The sequence below is a fragment of the Macaca thibetana genome, chromosome 19 (genome assembly GCF_024542745.1).
Source record: "Macaca thibetana thibetana isolate TM-01 chromosome 19, ASM2454274v1, whole genome shotgun sequence".
Classification (NCBI taxonomy): Eukaryota; Metazoa; Chordata; class Mammalia; order Primates; family Cercopithecidae; genus Macaca; species Macaca thibetana.
Window position 1 is genome coordinate 31,728,330 of NC_065596.1, and position 11,230 is coordinate 31,739,559.

The window sequence follows — 11,230 nt, forward strand, 5'->3', positions numbered from 1 at the left end:
CTATAGGTGTGAGCCACTGCACCCAGCCCAGGATCTTTTTTTTTTTTTTTGATCTGGCTACTAATTGCCCAGATGTCATCACTCCGTGAAAATTTTTTTAGTAAAACACTTGTGATGTGTTCCCTTTTCTACATGAATGTTACTCTTCAATGAAATTTACATTTATATTTTTATAAGATTATCCTTATTAGTATCTAGTTCTGATCTCCAAACCGTCAGCTTCCCCAGGTCAGGAACTGTACTATGTCCAACCCTGTATTTTTAGAGCCCAGCCTTGGAACACAGCACATGAAGTGTACTCCAGTAAATCTTTGACATGACCTGAACTCCATCCAGGTGGGAACCACAAGGTTGGACTCTGATGAGGCCTCAAAAGTTACATTTCCAGCCCAGGCCTCTCTCCTAAGCTCTAATCTCCTATATTCTCCTGCACATCTCTCCCTGAATGACCTACAGGCTCCATGCTTTCAATGCACCCCAAACTGGACTCATCTTTCCTTAAGCGTGATTGTCTTCCAGGTTCCCCATCCAGAGGGGTGAGGACTCCCATCTACAGTCATGGCACTTAGTATGCAATGCCTGGGTGTCTTAGTTTGTTTGGGTTACTGTAGCCAACTACCATAAACTGGGTGGCTTATAAACAATAGAAATTTATTTCTCACAGTTCTAGAGGCTAGAAAGTCCAAGATCAAGGGGCCAGCAGATTCCATGTCTGATGAGGGCTCATTTTCTGATTCACAGACAATGCCTTCTCGCTGTGTTCTCACATGGCGGAAAGGCAGGGAAGGGAGCTCTCTGAGGTCACTTTTATAAGGGCACTAATCTCATTCATGGGGGTTCCACCCTCATGACCTAATCACCTACCAAAGGTCCCACCTTCAAATACCATCACACTGGCGATTAGGCTTCAACATATGAATATGGGGGGACATAAGCATTCAGTCTATCTCATTGAGCAAGGACAGCATCACACCCCTGTGCCTGGTTCTAACCTGTCTAAAGACACAGTTTCTGGCCTACACTCATGGTTTCTTGTGAAACAGGCCTCCTGCCCTTCTCCAATCTCTCAGATCCCAATTTAGGTTCCTCTCTGCCTGTTCCTCTAAAAGATCACTGTTTGAACCACTTCCTGAAATCTGATGAGTTTATACCTTGTCCTCCTCCTCCCTTCTTCCGGCTCCTTCTCCTCTGGGGACTGTGAGCTCCACTGGCCACAGTATGAAATACCTCAAGGCCCAAATACAAGGTCTTCTCCAGTATGAAACATCCTTCAACTTTGCATTACCCTGGGACAAATCTGAAACTCCCTCCTCCGGGATCCCACAGGTTCCCATCCATCTCTCGACCACAGCTATATCCCAGGATCTAGAATCTGTTAAAACTGTCTTAACGAAGGCAGCAATTAAAATTTTCACTTCCTTCACAGTGGCCAAAAATTAGAAGCAACCCAAATGTCCATCAACTAATGAAGGAATAAACAAAATCTGGTATATTCCCGCAATGCAATATCATTCAGTCATTAAAAAAAGGACCGAAGTACGGATACATGCTACAACGTGTATGAACTTCAAAAACATCACCCAAGTGAAAGAAGTCAGACATTAAAGATCACGTATCATATGATTCCATTGATATGAAATGTCTAGAATAGGAAGTATATTTCTGGAGGCAGAAAGTAGATTGGTGGTTGCCAGGGGCTTCGAGGAGGGCAGTGACTGCTTAGTGAGTACACGCTTTCCTTTTGGAGCAATGAAAATGTTTAGAACCAAATAGAGGTTGTGGTTACACAACATTGTGCGTGTACTAAATGCCACTGAGTTGTTCATTTTAATATGGTTCATTGTATGTAATACAAATTTTACTTCAATAAAACATAATAATAATAATTTAAGCTTTCAAGGCAGACCTCCAGGATCTGAACACCTGTCTCACCACTGAACCTCCTGCTACTTCCATTTGCTTATCTGTTCAATGGGGATAATAGCACCACTTAGTTCATTGGTTCATCCTGAGAATTCAATGAATCAATGCTTGACAGAGTGGCTGATGCATGCCAAGTCCCCAGCTCTTGGGGGCTGGTCAAAGTGAACTCAGCCCCCGGCCAAATTCTTCAAGGTAATGATTTGATTCACTAAATGACCTACAGGTTTCCAGCTATATCCTTGTGGCACCAGGCTTCCTATTTACGCCCTGATTACATGGGTGACCCTCTGGTCACGGGGAAAAGTGATGTGCAAGATAGCAAAAGATAAGTATAAAGTCTATTTTTTTTTTTTTTTTTTGAGATAGAGTTTTTCACTCTAGTTGCCCAGGCTGGCCTGCAATGGAGTGATCTCAGCTCACTGCAACCTCTGCCTCCCAGATTCAAGCAATTCTCCTGCCTCAGCCTCCCAAGTAGCTGGGATTACAGGCGCCTGCCACCACACTCAGCTAATTTTTTGTATTTTTAGTAGAGACGGGGTTTCACTATGTTGGCCAGGCTGGTCTTGAACTCCTGACCTTGGACGATCCACCCACTCTGGCCTCTCAAAGTGCTAGGACTACAGGCGTGAGCCACCTCGCCCAGCCATATAAAGCCTATTTTAAGTCTCCATGGCCAGAGTTTTGTTTCACTTCTCCCTTTCCCTCTTCACCCATTCCTGTAAGTCACCAAGTTCCTGGCCTGTACGCTTCCCCTTACTCTCAGATCCAGGTCCCATCTTGACCTCTCTTCCCCAGAACATAACAAAAGCCTCTTCCCCAGCCTCTGGGCTCCAGTCTCACCCCACCCAGTCCATCACCAAAACCATCAGCAATGGGAGCTTTCTGATACTCACCTCTAACCCTGTATCTCTCTTTCTAAATATCCTCCCACACCTGCCCCTTTACCTCAAGATGACGTTCTGACTCTAAGTGAGAGTTATTCAAGACTTTTCTCAGGCCAGGAACAGTGGCTCATGCCTGTAATCCCAGCACTTTGGGAGGCTGAGGCAGGAGGATTGCTTGAGGCCAGGAGTTAACACCAACCTGGACAACATAGAGAGACCCTGTTTCTACAAAAGCAAAGAACAATTAGGTGTGGTGGCATGCGCTTATAGTCCCAGCTACTTGGGAGGCTGAGGTGGGAGGATCCTCTGAGCCCAGGGGTTCAAGGTTATAGTGAGCTAGATCATGCCACTGTACTCTAGCCTAGGTAATAGAGTGAGACCTTGTCAAAAAAAAAAAAAAAAAAAAAAAGGCTGGGTGCCGTGGCTCACACCTGTAATCCCAGCACTTTGGGAGGCTGACGCAGGCAGATCATAAGGTCAAGAGTTTGAGACCACTCTGGCCAACATGGTGAAACCCTGTCTCTACTAAAAATACAAAAATTAGCCAGGCATGGTGGCTTGCACCTGTCGTCCCAGCTACTTGGGAGGCTGAGGCAGGAGAATCGCTTGAACCTGGGAGGCAGGGGTTGCAGTGAGCTGAGATCACACCACTGCACTCCAGCCTGGGCGACAGAGCAAGACTCTTTCTCAAAAAAAAAAACTTTTTACAATCTCACCGTCAGCCACCATCCCTCACACATCTCAGCCTAGAGATCACGTGTCCCTCTGTGCGTCTCCATGCTTCATACATGTGGTTCTGTCTCATTGCAATATTGTCCCCTGCCCTCCTCCTTTGCAGCACACACTCATCCTTTGAGAGCTGGTTCAGATATCACCTCCTCAGGTAAGCTGCATTGCCTACCCTCTCCCCTCTCCCAGCCCCTATACTTTCCCACAGCTTGGATTAGAGCAGAGTTTATCAACTGTTATTGGTACGTCAGTTCAGGTTCTAGACTTTGTGGCACAAAAGAATTTGAGAGGGAATCCAAAGTAAGAGTAGGCAAAGAAGTTTATTGCAAAGCGAAAGTACACCCTGAGAGGCAGAGGGAGGTAGAGACAGCCTCTGGCATCTCAAGGTAATTCCTTTTACGGGAGCTATACATACACATTCATAAAATATTGGCGAGTCAAGCATGAAAAGTAAGCACTCAGCATCTATGCGCTCTAACACGCACTGCATGTGTTATTAGCATATAAAATCTCCATGTAGGGGTGCGTTTTCTACTATTAAAATGAGGAAAAGGTCACTATAAGCTAAACCTTGAGCCTAGCTGCACATGCAGGACCCTGGAGAAGTTCCCAGCTTCCCCACGGCAGGAATTTGCAGCTCTCAGCTTCTTGGGTTTTGGTGTTGATTGGCTGGAGATTGGGGAAACTACATCGTGAATAAGTAGCTTTTGTTCTCTTTCCCAGGCCATATTGAGTAACAGGAACTTGCAACCATCTGGTGGTCTGCTGGTATCCTGTAGGACTGTTTATCTTGCAAAAGAGTTAGGTCCCGACTCACTAGGGTGCAAGTCAAAGGAACCTGCTTGGAAAGGGATCCACGGGGCTTCGCATAAGAAGACAAGTCAGTATGGCCTCCTAACCTTACTTACCCTGCCTCACAACCTCAACGCTATTCATAATCTGGCATTTGGGGCTGAATAATTCTTTGGTGGTGGTGGTTAGGGGAGGGTGTGGCAGGCCACGTCTCCCTAATGGCTGAACAGGCAGGCCTCCATAACAACTGTCTCAGCACTGATTGAGTGGTTAAGTTAAATATTAAAAGCTGACAGAGCCAGTGCCCTCATACAAAGGCTGGAATGTAACAAAAGCCCACGAAGAGTTTTGCCCAGGCCTTTTCTGGGCCTTGAGCATGACAAGATAATGAAGGAATTCTTGACAGGACCTGTTTAGGATTAAACAAGTTTTATTGGAGGTCTGAAGAAACTCCTCGAGCCTCCACAAATGAGTTTATTGGGGGGTCTTGAAACTAGGCCTCATAAAACTAAGAAACTAGGCCTCATATAGAAAAAAAAAAAAAATTTAACACCAGGTGGCTCTGGATAGGGTCCCACCCTGCCTCGATAGGGTCCCACCCTGATAGGGTCCCACCCTGCCAATTCCGGGAAACAACCTCATGGGGTCCCACCCTGCCAATTCCGGGGGTCCCACCCTGCCTCGAAGTTCCCGGAATCAACAACTCCAAGAAAAAAACCTCATAAGGTCCTGCTCTAACCAATTAGAACAAGACATCTTGCTCAGGCCATAGCTAGACCCAATTACCACGCGCCTAAAGCTTTGTTTGAATTTCGCGCCTTAAGCTGTGTTTGAACTTGTGTTTGCCTATATAAACAACCTGTAACAAGCACTCGGGGTCCCAGGGCCAACTTAGAGCTTGGGACCCTAGCGCGCTAGTAATAAATAACTCTCTGCTGTGAATCTCGTGTCGGTGATCCTTCGCGGCGACCCCTGCCCAGGAAGGAATCGACAGTTCGGTTCCAACAGTCTGAAGGAACTCCCCAAACCTCCATGATTTAGCAGGAGACAAGATAAGGGTAATCACCCTAGCACCTGGACCCATTTATGAGGAAAGACAGAGACCCTCTCATATTGTTTTATACTCAGTACCTGTTTTAAGAAAAAACAATGAAGTAAAACCAAAGACAGGCAGCCCAGTGCCAGGCCCGAAACCAGGCCCAGGTCTGCCTGGCCTAAACCCAGTAGTTAAAAATCAACTCATGACTTAGAAACCGATGTTCCTGACATTGTATGGAAGAACATTGTGAAACTCCCTGCCCTGCCCTGTTCTGTTTCACTCTGACCACCGGTGCATGCAGCCCCTGTCACATACCCCCTGCTTGTTCAAATCAATCACGACCCTTTCATGTAAAATCTTCAGTGTTGTGAGCCCTTAAAAGGGACAGAAATTGTGCACTCGGAGAGCTCGGATTTTAAGGCAGTAGCTCGCCGATGCTCCCAGCTGAATAAAGCCCTTCCTTCTACCACTCGGCGTCTGAGAGGTTTTGTCAGCGGCTCGTCCTGCTACATTTAGATTAAGTAAATTTACTGAGGCTCCACAGGAAGATCTTCAGGACTGAGATCTTAGCTATGGATTGGAATAAGTTAATCGCTTACGTCTTTAGATGAATGCACACTTACCTGTAGACAAATAGCTTACAAGGTACAGGAGCTCTGGAAAACTTTGTAATTTTGAGTTGGTCTGGCAATATTTTCCAGGTCTTCTCCCTGTACCCAGTTACAGAAATAAACTCCCTTCTCTCCCAGTTCACCTGTATCTTGTCATTGGGCTAAGAGAACTCTTGTTCCCTGACCCTTGGTTTGGTCTGGGAACAAGAGTGCATTGTGAGATGTTGAGCAGCATCTCTGGGTTGTAGGTTGTACACACAAGATGTCAGTAGCTCCCCTAGCCCAGTTTTGACAACCAAAAAGGACTCCAGACATTTTCAGCTGTCTATCAGGGCACAAAAAAGCACCCAATTGAGAAACACTGAATTACAGCCCTCCTCCTCTGTATTCACGTAGATACTTGAACAAAATGAACTTTCTCTAGTTCTTCTTTTCAAGAAAAGAAACTGCCAATTTCCTCCTCTTCTTCTTCTTCTTCTTCTTCTCCTTCTTCTTCTTCTTCTTCTTCTTCTTCTTCTTCTTCTTCTTCTTCTTCTTCTTCTTCTTCTTCTTCTTCTTCTTCTTCTTCTTCTTTCTCCTTCTCCTTCTACTTCTCCTTCTTCTTCTTCTTCTTTTTTGAGATGGAATCTGGCTCCACAGCCCAGGCTGGAATGCACTGGCATGATCTTGGCTCACTACAATCTCTGCCTTCCCGGTTCAAGCAATTCTCCTGTCTCAGCCTCCCAAGTAGCTGGGACTGCAGGCGCCTGCCACCACGCCCGCCCGGCTAATTTTTGTATTTTTAGTAGAGACGGGGTTTCACCTTGTTGATCAGGCTGGTCTCGAACTCCTGACCTCAGGTGATCCACCCGCCTACGCCTCCCAAAGTGTTGGGATTATAGGCGTGAGCCACGGATCACAGCCCCAAATCAGTTTCTAACAAAGAGCAACCTGCAAGCTGGGAGCTTACCTGAGTGAATGAGGGCAGGAACTAAGAACTAGACATTTTCAAGATGGCCGCTCCCTTCTCTGTCAGACACGTGTGCTGTAAGGAGCAGACAAGATGGCATCAATCAACTGGAAAGGCCATTTGCATAAAAAGATTAGGGTGGGGATACCATCCTTCCTTGTGCGATATGTGAACATTATACCTGATCAAACCAATCTATGAGCCTTATATGAATCAGACGCCACCTCCTCAAACCGGACTATAAAATTCGCAGCATTGGGACGGGCGTGATGGCTCAAGCCTGTAATCCCAGCACTTTGGGAGGCCGAGACGGGCGGATCACGAGGTCAGGAGATCGAGACCATCCTGGCTAACACGGTGAAACCCCGTCTCTACTAAAAAATACAAAAAACTAGCCGGGCGAGGTGGCGGGCGCCTGTAGTCCCAGCTACTTGGGAGGCGGAGGCAGGAGAATGGCATAAACCCTGGAGGCGGAGCTTGCAGTGAGCTGAGATCCGGCCTCTGCACTCCAGCCTGGGGACAGAGTGAGACTCCGTCTCAAAAAAAAAAAAAAAAATTCGCAGTGTTCACCACCAGGTAGTCTTTTTCTCCGTTCCAAGACCCCTTCCTCTATAGAGGAAGCAGTTTCTCTTTCTTTTCTCTTCTACCTATTAAACCTCCACTCCTAAAATCCTCGTGCGTTTCCATGTCCTAAATTTCCCTGGCATGTGCCAGCGGAACCCCAGGTTTATACCCCAGGCAACCTAGCTGCTTCAGTGCCCCCAGGAATATCAAAAGGAAGAAGATACAGTCCCTGGCTCATATGAAAAGATAAACTCGGGCATATTAACATTTTAAAGAGCTTATTGGAGCTGACATTCATGAACCTAGAAGTGCCAGACCACCTAGTGGGCACACAAGGAAAACTTTTATAAGGTGTTCCTGAAATCAAAACGAAGAAAATAGTTTCACCTGGTTGAAGGAGAACAGTAGCCTTAAAGTTTGTAATTAGAGGTCAACTGGCGGTTTCTGATTGGTAAAGTATCTACTCAGAGGTTAGTAGGCAGTTTCGATTGGTTAAGCCTAAGTTTCATTTTTCTAGGATACGACCATTCACTTCGAGTTAGCTTCCAATTTGCTTACTTGGAAACCAAGGTCTTGGAGCCATCTCAGCCTAATGACTTCCCAATTAGTTATTTTGATAATTGGGAGAGCTCAAGTTCATGGGGTAAGGTTTGGGAAAGGGACAGAAATAGGTAACTTACTAAAACACAGTATGATAAGGTTCCTATAAAGATGGCAAGGGATATAAATTATGAGGATAATTATGGCCTAGGGTCTGGGGACCCAAGGGCAAGAGCTTTCCGGGATGGGAAAGAAGTTAGAAAAGGCTTCTCAGAGGAAGCTCCTTTCTAATTGCACCTTGAAGGGAAAGCAAGAGCCGGCCAAGCAGAGAAGAGAAGAAAAGCAGTTTTGAAAGAAATCAGGCACACTCCTCAGCCCCGGGCTCAACACAAACAGGCCCAGTACAAACACATCCCACCATATATCTCTCAACTTCCTGAGCCCAGTACAAACACCATATATCTCTCAACTTCCTGAGCCCAGTACAAACACCATATATCTCTCAACTTCCTGAGCCCAGTACAAACACCATATATCTCTCAACTTCCTGAGCCCAGTACAAACATATCCCACCATATATCTCTCAATTTCCTGACAAACACCACCTGGAAAATCCCCGATAAGGACACAGCGTTTGAGGTTTTACTGAAAGCGCGGGAACCAATAGAAAAACTACTAAATGTATAACTTAAAATGTAAACCAATTGTAGTGCTGTAACCAAAAGAATTCCCTTATTCCTCTGTAACTTTACGTATCTTATTTACATCGGGCTATAAAAGGCAAGCACTCGCATTGTTCGGGGCCCTCTTGTATGCTGTGGAATGGAGGGACCAAGTTCGAACTTGCAGTAAAAGATCCTTGCCGCTTGGCTTTGACTCTGGACTCTGGTGGTCTTCTTTGGGGAACAAACGGTCTGGGCATTACAGTTTAAGTATTGATAATTTCAGTTACAAAGCAAGGAGATAGAAGAGGGCCTGGCAGATGTTTGGGTGATAGCAGTCAGTCTGCCACAGCTACGGTAAAGGGAACAAAGTCAGGTCCCCTCTCGGGAAGTCTATCTGGGGCCTGCTCTGCAAGGACCATGCGGTAAGGCCCTGGAGGGTGAACATCATCCTTCAGTCTGTCACATAAAAAAAAAAAAAAAAGCACATAAATAAAGCAAGATTTTATCCAAAACAATTTTTCCAATAAAGGGAGAAGAACCTTTGCAGGAGTGGAAGGGGAACTACTGCAACAGGGAGGTGGTGACTGTTGTAATAGGCAGTGGAGGTCTCCTATGTACCACAAAATAAAACCAAAAAGTGAGCTTCTATTCTAGTGGCACAGTCAAACTAAGGGAGGAGACCACCCCTCATATCATCTTATGCCCAGTTTCTGCCTCCAAAGAAAGAAGAAGTAAAAACTAAAAGGCAGAAATGAAATTCACAAGCAGACAGCCCGGCACCACACCCTGGGCCTCGTAGTTAAAGATGGACCCCTGACCTAATCGGTTATGTTATCTATAGATTACAGACATTGTATGGAAATGCACTGTGAAAATCCCTATCTTGTTTTGTTCCGATCTAATTACCAGTGCATGCAGCCCCCAGTCACGTACCCCATGCTTGCTCAATCAATCATGACTCTCTCACATGCACCCCCCTAGAGTTGTGAGCCCTTAAAAGGGACAGGAATTGCTCACTCGGGGGGCTCAGCTCTTGAGACAGAAGTCTTGCCGATGCCCCCGCCCGAATAAACCCCTTCCTTCTGTAACTCGGCGTCTGAGGAGTTTTGTCTGCGGCTCGTCCTGCTACAAAACCATAAACCAAAGTATCATTAGCAAATGATATTTAGCAAAGAGTGTTTTTGTTACAGAAAGGGGTTCTGATCCAGACCCCAAGAGAGGGTTCTTGGAGCTCACGCAAGAAAGTATTCAGGGCTATTTCATAGAGTAACGTGAAAGCAAGTTTATTAAGAAAGTAAAAGAATAAAAGAATGATTACTCCATAGACAGAGCAGCCCAGAGGGCTGCCAGTTGCCCATTTTTATGGTTATTTCTTGATGACATGCTAAACAAGGGGTGAATTATTCATGCCTCCCCTTTTTAGACCATATAAGGTAACTTCCTGACGTTGCCATGGCATTTGTGAAGCGTCCGGGTGTTGGTAGGAGTGTAGCAGTGAGGATGACCAGAGGTCACTCTCGTTGTCATTTTGGTTTTGGTGGTGTTTGGCTGGCTTTTTTTTTTTTTTTTTTTTTCCTTTTGAAACAGAGTCACACTCTGTTGCCCAGACTGGAGTGCAGTGGTGCGATCTTGGCTCACTGCAACCTCCACCTCACGGGGTCAAGTGATTTTCCTGCCTCAGCCTCCCAAGTAGCTGGGGTTACAGGTGCCTGTCACCACGCCCAGCTAATTTTTGTATTTTTAATAGACAGGGTTTCGCCGTGTTAGCAGGCTGTTCTCAAACCCCTGACCTCAGGTGATCCGCCTGCGTCGGCCTCCCAAAGTGTTGGGATTACAGGCGTGAGTCACCGCACCCAGCCTTGGCTGGCTTCTTTACTGCAACCTGTTTTATCAGCAAGGTCTTTTTTTTTTTTTTTTTTTTTTTTTTTTTTTTTTTTGAGACGGAGTCTCGCTCTGTCGCCCAGGCTGGAGTGCAGTGGCCGGATCTCAGCTCACTGCAAACTCCGCCTCCCGGGTTCGGGCCATTCTCCTGTCTCAGCCTCCCGAGTAGCTGGGACTACAGGCGCCCGCCACCTCGCCCGGCTAGTTTTTTGTATTTTTTAGTAGAGACGGTGTTTCACCGTGTTAGCCAGGATGGTCTCGATCTCCTGACCTAGTGATCCGCCCGTCTCGGCCTCCCAAAGTGCTGGGATTACAGGCTTGAGCCACCGCGCCCGGCCAGCAAGGTCTTTATGACCTGTATCTTGTGCTGATCGCCTATATCATCCTGTAACTTAGAATGCCTTAGACCTCTGGGAATGCAGCCCAATAGGTCTCAGGCTCATTTTACCCAGCTCCTATTCAAGATGGAGTTGCTCTACCTCAAATGCCTCTGTCATTTTGAAAGCGTAATGGGTAAAAAAGTGCGTGACGGAAAAAGTGTGAGAAAAAAATAAATAGGGTTAAACAACAGGAACGGAGTCCTCAGGGTTGGAGAGGAGCGTGGTTTCATCAGCATGGGCTGGAAAGGCCTTGCTGAGAAGAAAATTGGCACC